Below are 13324 nucleotides of genomic sequence, written 5' to 3' on the forward strand. Positions count from 1 at the left end.
GAGACGTCTACGTAGAATACGCCGGGGCGTTCGGAGTGGCGCGCATGGAGGGCAGCGGCACGCGCTTGCCTGCGACTGGGGTGTTGTTCGGGATTCATGTTGCAGGGTAGTGGCTTCACCCATAGCTTCTGGCGCCAGAGTTCTGGTATCGGGGAGGGAGGGACCGGGTTAGAGATTGAGCTGGGGCCAAGTCTGTGTAGCAGGCGGCGCCCGCAAGGCGTCTGCGTCAGACGAGTTAGTTGATTGACACGATGGGCTTCCCGCAGCTCCGCGAAGGAGTTGTGCACCCCCAGGGCCGCAAAGCGGCGATTGGAAGTAGCGATGGGCAGGTCCAGCGCGCGTTTGTACACGGAACGGAGAAGAATATCCAGCTGGTGTTCGTGCTGAACGACGCAGGCGAAGGTATGGTGAGGCGTAGAGGACCCGACTAGTCACAAACGCTTGGGCCAACTGGAGGAACTGGGTCCCTCGGAGGCCGCCACGGTTGGTAGAGACCCGCCGAATCATACGACTCACTTGTTCGCTGGTGCGTCGGAGAGCAGCTATGGTACCCTTAGGGTCCAGGGAGGACGAAAGGTGAACCCCGAGAATCCTAAGGTCCTGGACCGAGGGGACAGGGCCGGACGGGAGAGTAATCTGGGGTGGCGGTAGGCGGGAGACTAATAGGAGTGCCGATATGGATGGAGAACACTCTAGGCCGCAAGAAGCGGCGTAAGTGTCCACTAGAAGGGCCGCCTGTTGTAGGCCTTCCTCGATTTGAGCCGGAGAGCCGGTGTTGGTCCAAATTGTAATATCGTCAGCATAGAGCGCATGGTGTATCCCCTCGACCTTCTGCAGGAGGGAGGGGAGGTTCAGCATGGCCAAGTTGAAGAGTAGAGGTGACAAGACCGCTCCTTGAGGTGTAACCCGTGTGAGTCTATGCGCGTCGGCAGCTCGTATCTTTGTGCGTGTTGTGGGTTCTCGACGCTGACTTTGCGTTGCAGCGATAGACAGCGCGAAGATCACTTCGCTCGCTGCTGCTGCCGCGTTTCCTTACGTCAGCGTTTTGACAGCGAGTGCCCGCGGTCATCGAGTGTGATGTGTTCATGTTTGCTGTGCACGCTGACACTATGCTTGTTAATTTAATTTAGTTAGCCGGCGAATGTTTACAAGTTGATACAGCCGATAAAAGTATTACCCTTGGTTTGTATAGCTGTTTGCTAACTTGCTATCGCAATCGATGCTTCGCCTTTACAACTGCGACTTTATTTTTTTTTCGTTATTCTTGCCTCCGTCGTCGTCGTCGCTGCCCTTGTTATCATCGCTTCGCTGTGATGCACGTGCGGTGCAGGGCGACGAGGCAATCTCTCTTCTTTTATCTAGTCTCACTCGCTTTCTGTCTTTGTGGCCGTCGCTATGTACTGCCTCTGCGTCCATCCTGTCAGGAAAGGGGATATAGTCCACGATGTTGCGCGCACGTTTACGACACGCGGGGAGAGTTCAATGCACTCTGCTAGCGCGATTTTTTTTAAATGCGAGGGTAATGCCTCAGGGCACACAAGGGTATGGAATGGGGCCGAGTAAGGGTGATTAAATGAATGAAAAAAGATTTGCGGTTCTAATGAAGCCCAAGAGGGATCGATAATGTGGTCCCTATAGTGTCCACGCAGTGTAATCGCTAGGATTATGCGGCAAAAGTCCCGCTGCTGCGAGGTGCCGGAGCCTCGTTGGTTTCAATGCACGGCAAATCCACAGCATGTGATGGATGTCAGCTTCAGCATTTCGTGACTTGCGCGATTTGATTGTGCTTGTGACTCGAGCTAAGGAGAGAGTGAGAAGCACTTTAGTATGAAACCGACTGGGGTCGGTGCGGTGTGCGCTGGAGTCACTTTTGCGGAGACCCTAGGTGTTTCGAGTTGTAGGGTATATTTTGTGGCGCGACTCGAGTGGGGGGGGGGGAGGGGGGGCGGACTGTCTTTATTTCGAAAGCGAACTAAGCGTCGCTTTGAACGTGAGCTGGACAGCTGGCGCAAGCAGTTTTTCCCTTAAAAACAGCTTCTCGGCAGAGCGCACTCCCTGAACCCGAACAGAGGGGCTAGGTTAGGGTGTAACCTAAAGGGGTTAGGTTTGGGCATAGTATATATATATATATATATATATATAATGTAGTTTCGATTACAACGCCGAATTTGTGTGGTTCTGTTTGGACCCACGATGTTTGGACCCAAGGAGGGCTTGAACTTCACTTCTGCCGAGGATCAGTCCGGTATTGCAATCTCCGGGATCGTCCACGAATTCCTGTCCACGCTCCGTGATACGGACGTCAGCCGGCCAGGGTACACCCCCCCCCTCCTGGTAACGCATGTGGGGGATGCATACAACAGTTAGAGGTCAACAGTTTCGCTGTAAAAATTCTCCAGAATAAAGCGCGAGAGAGGATCCCGGCTGCAGTAAATGTCTCATACATGACGCGTTTCTCAATGTCCGCACGCAACGGCGCACCATGAACTTCGGAGGCCAGGCGCGGACTTCGTGGCGGCGCCGCTGCATAGGGAAGCGCGAAAGAAGACCCCGGCTGCAGTGCACCCCCATAGGTAAAGATTGAGGGGCTTTACCCATAGACACCGGCGCGCGCCTCCAACGGTGCTATCACGGCGGCCATGCACGCGATGCACTTAGCGGCGGCGGCGCTAGGTGGCACAGCGTGTCCATGGGGAAGCGCGAGAGTCCCGCTGCAGTACATTACTCATAAATGACGCGTTTCGGCGATGGCAATACGTTCTGTCGCTACATTGCTTCAATGCTAACCGCATTACCGTTGACAGTCATCGTGATATGAGTTCTGCCGAATTAAAAAAAAAAACTTGATTGGTGACACTGCGGTTCGCCAGTGTCGTCCTGCGCGCTGCGTTTGTATCTGACGTTCGTCTAACTACACGTAAAGTGCTCGGCGATTCAAATGCGACAATCGGCCGACGTCGGCGCCACCGGTATAAGAGCTGGGTGACGCAGTCACAATGCGTCTCAAAAGCCCTTGCTTTCACAGTATACCGCAACGCATGAGCTCGCTGTCCCCAGCACCCACCGGTGGATCAAAAATTTAGAGACGGTTTGGCTGCGCCAACCGCGGAATATCGTGCGAAAGCACGTTTTCTTGGACCAGATTAGCCATTTTCTTGCGCCAAGTTAGGAATTGCTAGGCCGTTGTCTGTGTACTTTGTTGCTGCAGTCACAATCGCGTGGCCACATTTTCTTTGTCGGTCGACTCCCGCAGCCTCTGTCGCCGAGCTCATTGTTGTTCGCGGCGCTTGGCGCGACGAATCCCTTCTTTAGACGTTTCCGACGACGATCACGATTCGGTTTCCATGTTTATTTCACACACATACACACGCGATTGTCGTTGCGCGCAATGGGAGGAGCGGTGCGGCATGCGCGCACGTTTTATAGTCGATTTCCGTCAGGTCACGCGCGGAGGAGAATAAAGGCGCAGTCGGCCGTTTCGGGGCTGTATGAAGAGGCTTGATGGATCATCATACAGACAGAGGCGATATCCAGGTTGGTTTATTAGTAGTGCTTTCGCACTAAAAGCAGCGGCTGCCATGCGGGCCGGTTAGGGCGGAGTGATCCGCGTCTCAGCCTGTCATATCTCGAGCCAGGCTGTCCACCCTTTCGTTGCCGTCCACTCCAGCGTGTACCGGACACCAGGTGATCCCATGGTGTTGTGTTAGTCCTGGTCGCAGGATGCGTACGACACTGGCCGGCAAAACTCCCCGCAGAGAGTCCTTGAGCACGTGATCCGATCGGCCGTTTGCTTCGGCGGCTCTTACGGCTAGGGCACTGGCGGCGGCCTCCGCCGTTGCGCTGGACGAGGTGTGCAAGGACGCAGCCGCGACCACGCGTGCACTATTTGTCGCGACCGCGACGAAAGCGGGGGTCCGTGTTGTTGTGCGGGGGTACAGACTTGCGTCCGCGAAATACGTGTCCGGGTGGCCCGGCCTTTGCAGCAGGGCTGTCGCCCTGGCTCGTCTTCCTCTTGCGTGGTATGTCGGGTGCATGTTGCGTGGAATGGGATCCACGTGTAGCCGTGTTCGCAGAGCGAGTGGTATCAGTGCAGTCTTGTCCCCTCAAAATTGCGGAGCCAGGGGGTAGTGCAGGCGTCTTAATAAACAACGTCCCCGGGGCGTGGCGTTAAGGCGCTCTCGCTGCGCGATGATCGTGGCAGCGACGAGCTCTTCGTGTGTGTCGGTCAGCCCTATAGCTCCCGGGGGCGCTCCGTGGCTGCTGTGCGCGAGAGGCCGCGAGTGCCGCGACTGTGTTGTCAATAAGCGACCGTAATGTATGCGCCTTTCGCTGTTCGCGACTGCACAGTGCCTTAAAGAAATTCTGGCAACACCGACTAAATAAGTATCGTTGTTCGCAGTTGATACGCACCTACAGTGGAAAACATTCGAGAACAACTCTTAGGAAATTTCACAATGGTGATCAGCCAGCCGCGCGCATAGAAAGCGGCAATAGAAAGAACGCCAGTCAGCTATATCATGTGCGTGTCGAAAAGTGTCGCTAGACAGTGCGTGCCGTTTGCGGTGGTTATGTCGCTGTCGATATTGGACTAACTTAATATTATCGCCGTGCCTGCTCCAAAGGTGACGCGTCACCGTCCCATCATTCGTCATTCGCCGCGACAGTGGTAACGCGTGCGGATCTCACGACTTGTGTAGCTACGCTTTCGCACGTGGCCTTTGTGAGTCATGAAGTCATGTGTAGTCATGAAGGACATTGAGCCTTTGATTTTTTTATACCCCTGTCACACGCGCACCCGCGAACTCCTTTGAACTCCGTCGTCTTTATCTCGATGGAGATGCGCTGGGTGTCACACGGTCTCCCTTCCGCTAAGGAAGTTTAATGGAGTTTTTGGTGAAGGTAGGTTCGGCAGTCACCATTACAGCTCGACGGAGTACTCCAGTTTCCAAATAGCGGCAGCTACATAGGAAACCGCGCAAACAATATCTTCATAACTAGCTCATTTATAAATTTTAGCAATATTAATTTTTTTCTTGCCTAATACACCACGTAATGGAAGTTCGTAGTTTATTTTTAAGGACACTAGTGCCTGTACCCTGTACACCAATGCTTCACCATGCCACATGGCGAAATGTCGTTCCGCCATTTCGTTTGTTTCTCCGTACGCTGCGGGTGCTATGCCAGCTGCTGCGGCCATGGCGAGCGCGACCTTCTTTTTGCCTTTTTCGGTTTCGTCACTCATCTGGAAGCAGTACTTCGACATAGGCCTAGCCCATCGCGAACACGCACACACGCACGATTTCACTGCACGCAACTCTATCTCGTAGTCAGTCGCGCATCGGTTGCACAACGTGCGCCCATCACGCGCCAAAACCAGAGTGCAGTGTGGCCAGCATTGCTTTCAACATATAGCACACTTTCTCGCTTTTATTTTATTATGTTACATACTGCGTAAAAAAAAAAAACTATGCATCGATTGCTTTAAGGGCGACAACATATATGAAATTTTGCACTAGGAGATAGGCGCAGCAGCGCCGTTTGTGTTCCATGTGGCTCGCGTCGAAAGCTCGTACTGTGCCGTGTGACACGCCCGCAACTTCCTCGTCGTAAATCTCCATTAGGGAGCTTCATGCTCAGCGGAGTTCGCGGGCGCCCGTGTGACAGGGGTAGTCATAACCACGGGCATTATCGCCGGGCGTGCAATCCGCTAGCGATTTCGTATTACGGTTACTAGCTTAAATTTCCTTACTGCTAGTAAAGATACGCATGCGCTCAAGCATTGTTGCTAATAGTTCTTGGGCCTGCACACCTCAGTCTAAGCATGACGTTAAGGACAATATAGTGCACTTGTATCCGATTGCTGAAATTCGCGCATTGAAGAGGCCGCATGCTGTCGTGTCGACGCGCAGACGCGATCTGTCTATCGACGAAGGAAGCTGCACTAATCTAAGACGTCGCAGTATTGGACTGTTGACAGCATCTCGTGTGATCGGTTCCTATAGTTCGCGTTAGAAGTAGTACATCGGGTCCAGGAGCTAAGCGAGGGTGAAAGGTTCAAAAAGCATTGCGGCTTCTGCAGTGTGCTGGAATCTTGTTCACCGAGTTGACGCTTCTCAACCAACGTGCATTGCAGAACACACACTTCGTCGTATGATGGGAAAGCTTCCGTACCAACAATGCCTTCTTACCGAACAAACGTTTTAACCCTACAGCTTCCTGACCGGCAACCTGCTTCCGGAAACGAAACAAACCCTTCTCGGGGAAAGCTTTCGTACCAACAATTGTTCGTTACCGAACAAACTTTTTAATCCTACGGCTTGCTGACCGGCAACGTGCTTCCTAAAATGAAAGAAGCCCTTCTCAGGGAAAGCTTCCGCGCCAGCAAGTCTGCCTTACTGAACAAACGTTTTAACTCTATAGCTTCGTGACCGCCAACCTGCTTCTTAAAACGAAATAAACCCATCTTAACGCCATTAATAAACTCAAACATTGTGATAATAATGCGGGCTCTGAACTCTTTCTGCTTGCAAAATACCTGGAAACCGTGCTCTCACTATACCTTTCGTTTCTTCTCTCTGTCTCTTTTTTTCTCGCAGGCCTGGTGCAGACGTGGTTCACGAAACCGCTGCATCAGCAAGAGAAGAAGGGCGACGCAGGTGCGGTTGCGCCTTGGTTAACATGCGCGTAGCGCAGGACTCCGTGGCACCATGCACAAACCATGCACCTGCAGTGACTTCACTGCGAACCTCCCAAGTGTCGTTGCGTATAGTGCAGCCCTTACGTTGCATCGCACTTCCCCCAATCGCCCCCGCATGAACCATGTCTGCAGCTCACTGGCACTCTTTTCGTATTCTCTGCCCCGTCGTTACACACATATTCCCTACCCCGTTGCATTGTGCACCTTCTGTGTTTGGCCTGCCATCATTCCAGGAGACCCGCGAAATGCCTGTTAAATGGCAGCTCGAAAATCGCCCCAAACCGTCCATATTTCTGTTTCTAGCTGCTGTCGGTTGACCTCTACCGCTCCGGCGAAGGAGAGACGGAGACAACTTTTTCGCTAACGCGCAACCTTTGTGGGCTGTAGCTTGGTTTGCATGAACTCGACCCGAGCTTGTCGAGTCGAGAGTCGAGCTGATCCAGCCCGACGCGTTTGTTTACGAGTTTGTATACGTTTGAGTGAGTCAACCCATCTCTTGCAGGCGCAATGACCCGAACCCGTCTCGACTCTCGCTTGGCTCGACCCACTACCGTTTACAGCAATCCCGCGACTGGATTTCCTCCCGACAAGACCCGACCCGGCTTTATAGGGTTGACGTATAAGCGCGGCACCCATGGCTATACAGGGTGTCCTACGTAATTTGAGCCACACATTAAACATATGCAAATGCCACGTAGCTGGACAGAACCAAGGTATACTGTTGTATGCCGTCGCTTGGAGATACTCACATTATTTCTTCTTCACCCCGTCTAATTAGATAATTAGTCTGCATTATTTAATCAACTTATCAAATATTATGATTAGATGAAAAGTGTCACTGAGAAAATTGCACAGCAACATGAAAAACTCCCCGATGCAGCTTTCTGTTGCTCAATACGCGCCACATAAACGTGTTTTTTTTTTTTCGAGCGTGAAAGAAGCCCGTGAATTGAATACACGCAAAGTTCCTCGAGCGGCCAATCGCGCGGCAATTTTGCGTGTAATTTCGGGCTTCTTTCAGGCTCGGAAAAACACTATATAGCACGTATCGAACAACAGCAAGCTGTATCGCGATTTTTTCACGTTGCTCTACAATGTCCTAATTGACACTTTTCACCTAATCACAATATTTGATAAGTTGATTAATTAATTAAGACTAATTATCTAATTAGGCGGGGTGAAAAATATACTCTCTCTCCAAGCGTCGGCATACAACATTATACCTTGGTTCTGTCCAGCTACGTGGCATTGGCATATCCTTAAGGTGTGGCTCGGTTTACGTGGAGATGCCCTGTAAAGTGTGACATGTTGATGCATTTACACGTGTTTGAAAGATCCAAGAATTTTGACCTAGCCTTTGAAGTGGCTGTAAGACAGTACAAGTCTAGCTGTAAGGGGGCTTTAAGAGATGGTCATGCCGTTGAGTCGATAGACTGTCGGTTCGAAATCACTTGAGAAGGGCAATTCACAAGAAGCCAACAAACACTGACACCAAGGACAACATAGAGGAAATTACTTGTGCTTAATAAATGAAATAAAGAAACGATAAATTAATGGAAATTAAAGTGGATGAAAAAACAACTTGCCGCAGGTGAGACCACCTGCGGCAAGTTTTTTCATCCACTTTAATTTCCATTAATTTATCGTTTCTTTATTTCATTTATTAGGCACAAGTAATTTCCCCTATGTTGTCCTTGGTGTCAGTGTTGTTGGCTTCTTATGAAATGACTAATAAAAATCGGGACCCTCGGTTAACACCCTCTCTTCTCGTTGAAAAGGGCAATGTGTCACAGTACTCGCTCCACGGCCAATAGTTTCGTTTCTGACCCAGCCCTCGTTTGGTATGGGCTCCTTCGTCCTTCTTCTTGCTTACAACTATTAATGTCGTTGTAGTTCTGCGCGTATACCGCCTGGGCAGGGCAGCGAACCTGTTCACCTTATTTGCTACGTATAGGAAAATACGTGGTTTCTACCGTTGAAACCAAAGAAGGCAGCCGTGTTTGTCCCTTTCCGTGTTTGGGTCAGGCATCAATGGGCCAGTTGAAATGTTTCATCCATATTATACTCCACACAATCGCTCGACGGCCGATCGTAGATGTTTCTTATACGAATCATGTTGTTACCGCGCCTCAGAAACGGTTCTTGGACTTCTGTTTCGATAAAGGTAACCTGTGCTACCTACCACAAACTTTTCAACCTCTTCGCAATAGCGTGTAACAGTTAGAATTGGTTCTTGCGTTCTTGCGATACCGTAATCCTCTGGCGTCGCAGACTCCGTCGGTACAGTATATGCGAGGAGCCCTCCTCCGCGTTCGTCACTGTCGATGCAAACGAGCGCAGGAGGCGTGAAACCAAGGCCGCGCAAACAAGCAAATGCGTATGCGGATTTTCTTTCCTTCCTCGTCTCATAATTTTTTTCTGTCTTTTTCCGCGCAACAGCTTGTCTTGCGGATTTGTTTGGCCGAGAAGTGCAGAGGTTGCGCAACTGCCTTTTCCAAAGCGACTGGAACGACGTCGTCTGCTTTCTTTGTGGACGCAAATAAAGAAAGAAGGGGGATGGGGGAGGCGAAGGAACGAAAAGAAGCCTACATGTGTGCAGCGAGCGTCGATCAGGGATCCCTCTTTGTTCCGGGACAGACCACGAATCCGGCTCTATAGCAACGACGCATTAAGGGTCTGCTTCGAAGCACAGGCGCGCCAGCCCAGAGGCGGCGTCCGGATTGCTTGTTGTGTCTGGCGCGAAGTAGACCCCCGCCTCGGCAACTGCCGCGGGCGAAACGCGCCCCATACATCAATATGACCCTGGCCGAAAACGACGCAAGAGGACCGCGTGCGTCGCGCCCGGCTATAGACGCCCGTCAGTCACTCTCCATTGGGCGTCTTCCACCAGCTGAACCACCGCCGCCCCGGTGTCGACGCGCACACCCACTGACAGGGTCCGGAGAGAGTCGCCAGGAACTGCTGCCAAGCAGCGTGTCTCAGCAGGTGCCACCCGCCTGGAAGAGAGAGAAGAAAAAAATCACGGGCAGGCTTTCGAAAGCACGCGCTTCGTCGTATAGATTGCCCTACAGTGTGCAGAGATTGGCTCGCGCGCCGCTTTCTTGAGTCGCCGCCACATCTAGGGTCTTCGAACGTGCGACGTAAATAGTTCGCGGTGGCGGTGGATTATGAGGATAGGAAACAGCATCGTTGTACGTAAACGAGTGTTTTGGATAGGGTCATGCCTTGGCCGCCGCGCTTAGTGAATAATATTGTAACGAGCCGCTTTTATAACAGAGCGAACATGAAGGCGATCTGTTAGCGCCGAAGACGTCGGTCGGCAGGACGACGTGCGTATTGGGTGTTTTTTTTTTTTTCGGCCATCTATATAGGTTATCTAGGTTTCGGCCATCAGTGCCGTTACCGTACACTGTCCGCATTTGATAGCTGCTTTACCCGTAGTAAACTTTCAAACGCTCGCTCTGGCAGAATTCCTACTTTTCACACGCACACGCACGCACGCACGCGCACAAGCTCTTGCTGCTGCTCTTCGCCTCTGTAAAGTGAGGTAGGCTTTTTCGGCCCGTGTCTTTCTCGCAGACGGTTCTGTTCGCGAGACAGCCTGACTTTGGAGCGTGGTGTGCAAGCTTGGAAGTTGCGTTTTGGGTCTGTGAGTGTGAGCTGTCAGTTAGCAGCAGACACAATCATTCCGTGGGTCATCGTCGTCGTCTTCAACGTGCCACGGAAACGCACAGGAGCGCGTTTGCTTCAGTAAAACTGTTACAGAAGTTTCGTTGGCTCTGTTCTGACGCGCGTCAGCAGCACATACTACCGGCGGCTCGTAGCGATGCAAGTTCAAAGCTCCCGCCTATCTCCTTCAGCGAGCTGATTGGAGGCGCAACGGGAGATGGCACACCTACATGGCTGCATTTCCGGTTCAAAAACGTGATGTCAAGGCCTCTGCTATTTTGTTTCTTTCCTTCATGTTCTCGGCGAACGCTATGCACGAAGGCGAGCTTTCTGGTGGAAACGCGGCCTCTTGCGTGGGCCGCGATGCGACGGAGGCGAGCGCCATCTGGAAGTGCTTCAAGGAAACGGGCGCGCCGCTCCGTGGCCTCCGAGATATTCTCGCGCCTGCGCGCGCAAATGGCCGACGCCGTGGGCGGTCTATGTATGGTAGAAATACTGGAAATAGGGTTTGAGTTTTCGCGTGACAGAATTATGCTTTCTCGTGTATTAAAATTACAATCCGACGCTATCATGTTTGTAGGTTGTGTGTAAGTATTTTAGCTTGAGGAATTCAATTAGTTCAGTCACTTCCCTGCGCCACATGCAGGGCCTGGGTATGGGTGGTTCGAAAATCTTTTTGCGGAAACGATGTCTGGTGCTGGACGCTAGATTTTCTGCGACACGGGGCCCTTAACGCTATCGCGTTAATACTTGCTACGTAAAAGTGTTTTTCCGAAACACACGTGAAAGAAGCCCGTGAATGCATGCAAAGTGCCTCGAGCGGGCAGTCGCGCGGTAGTGTTGCGTCTATGCGTGCGGGCTGCTTTCACGCTTGGAAAAAACTCTTTCGTGTAACACGTATTGAGCAACGGAAAGCTGTATCGGGATTTTCTCGTGTTGCACTACTATTTTCTCATGTACACTTTGCATATAATTATAATATGTGAGAATTTGATTAATTAAATGAGACTAATTATCTAATTAGGTGGAATACCAAAAGAAACTGTCTCAGTATGTTCAAGCGACGCCAAACAACATTACCTTCGTTTCGGTCCAGCTACGCGGCATTTGCATATTTTTTAAAGTTTGGCTCAAGTTGCGTGAAACACCCTGTATACCGGTGACACTATACTGCCCTCCGCACATGCCACTCGCTATGCGCTCGCGCTAACGCAAGCGCTAGCGACGCACTTGACGAGCGTGCCGAGGTCGGCGAGAGTAATGGTACGTCCACACTAGCGGCAAAAACGCGCGCGACACGCCGCGCGCGGCGAGCGGTGCTGTCACGCGCGGCAAGATTCACGAAAAGCGGCAGCAACGCGCGGCAAACGCGCGAATGGCTGCGAGACCTATTTTTCGCGGCAGACGCAAAACGACCACCAATCAGAAGCGAGCCGCTTTACGAACCGCGCTGTTGTGGCGCCACCTGTCGCATAAGCAAAGAATCATAATCTATGGGCTCTGAGACTGAACAGTGACACGCGCGTCGTAAAATCTCAGAGGCCATTTTCAGTCAAGGGGGCTGTTTTTGTTAAGCCTTACCACACCGCCACAGAGACGTCGACGATGAAGTCGCCTCGCAATGGAGGCGTTTTTAGAAGCCGTTCGCGGATATGCGTGCCTCTATGATAAATCGAACGCCGGACAAGGAGCTGCGCGCCAACAGCTGGCACATTATTGGACAGCAGTTTGGCTTGTCAGGTGGGTGTGGTGAAGGCGGGGAAGCAGAGTGTGCGCCTGGCCCTCAGTGTCCCTGTACCGCACCCAAAATTTTCTCGTGCGCTTTCTGGCACGTCGGCGTCGCACAAGTAAAGAACAAATAAGTATTATAGTGTTCACAGTCACCAGTAGCTCCTCGTCCGTATCCGACATGCCTGAGCGTGGCCGGCAGTGGCGCAAGAAAACACAGACACTTCCGATGGAGCACGAAATGAGCAGAACGGAGAGCGCGTTGTCACGAGAAGTATCGAATGGAACGAGACAACGCGGGACTCCACGGGCCGTTGCCGCGTGCCGCAAAACGCAACTGTGGACTTGCCCGTACGCGTCTGCCGCGCGGGCGCTTGCCGCGTGCGGCGTGTCGCGCGCGTTTTTGTCGCTAGTGTGGACGTACCATAAGGGTACGTCCACACTAGCGGCAAAAACGCGCGCGACACGCCGCGCGCGGCGAGCGGTGCTGTCGCGCGCGGCAAGATTCACGAAAAGCCGTAGCAACGCGCGGCAAACGCGCGAATGGGTGCGAGACCCATTTTTTCGCGGCAGCTGCAAAACGAGCACCAATAAGAAGCGAGCCGCGCTGTTGTGGAGCCACCTGTCGCATAAGCAAAGAATCATAATCTATGGGCTCTGAGATTGAACCGTGACACGCACGCCGTGAAATCTCAGAGGCCATTTCCAGTCAAGGGGGCTGTTTTTGTTAAGCCTTCCCACACCGCCACCGAGACGTCGACGAAGAAGTCGCCTCGCAATGGAGGCGTTTTTGGAAACCGTTCGCGGATATGCGTGCCTCTGTGACAAATCGAACGTCGATTTTAAGGACAAGGAGCTGCGCGCCAACCGCTGGCACATTATTAGACAGCAGTTTGACATGACAGGTGAGTAATCGGTGAACTTTTCTGAATGTTGCGGGAACATGTGCGAGTATGTCACTGTGTTTGTACATACTATGCAGGCGAGCAGGCAGCGGGGAAATTTAAGAACTTCCGCGACCGCTGGCTCAAAATAGCCCTGGATGGAACAGGAAATCGGCAGAACGGAGAGCACGTTGCCACGAGCAGTATTGAATGGAACGAGACAACACGGGATTCCACGCGCCGTTGCCGCATGCCGCAAAACGCGACTGTGGACGCGCGGGCGCTTGCCGCGTGCTGCGTGTGGCGCGCGTATTTGTCGCTAGTGGTCCTGGACGTACCTTAGCAC

The 13324-nt window shown here is 52.2% G+C and overlaps 1 protein-coding gene across 4 annotated transcripts in view; it reads left to right on the top strand.

The window, feature by feature from the left end:
* The window catches only part of Pde11 (Phosphodiesterase 11), a 675281-nt gene that overhangs the window by 511996 nt on the left and 149961 nt on the right, over positions 1-13324 (top strand). The window contains exon 2 of one of the 4 annotated variants that reach the window (XM_075687750.1): positions 6597-6656. The exons of the other annotated variants lie outside the window; for them this stretch is intronic. The gene's annotated coding sequence lies outside the window, so the exon portion shown is untranslated. The remainder of the gene's footprint in view (positions 1-6596; positions 6657-13324) is intronic. 4 annotated transcript variants of the gene reach the window in all.

This window comes from Dermacentor variabilis, chromosome 1 (genome assembly GCF_050947875.1).
Source record: "Dermacentor variabilis isolate Ectoservices chromosome 1, ASM5094787v1, whole genome shotgun sequence".
Classification (NCBI taxonomy): Eukaryota; Metazoa; Arthropoda; class Arachnida; order Ixodida; family Ixodidae; genus Dermacentor; species Dermacentor variabilis.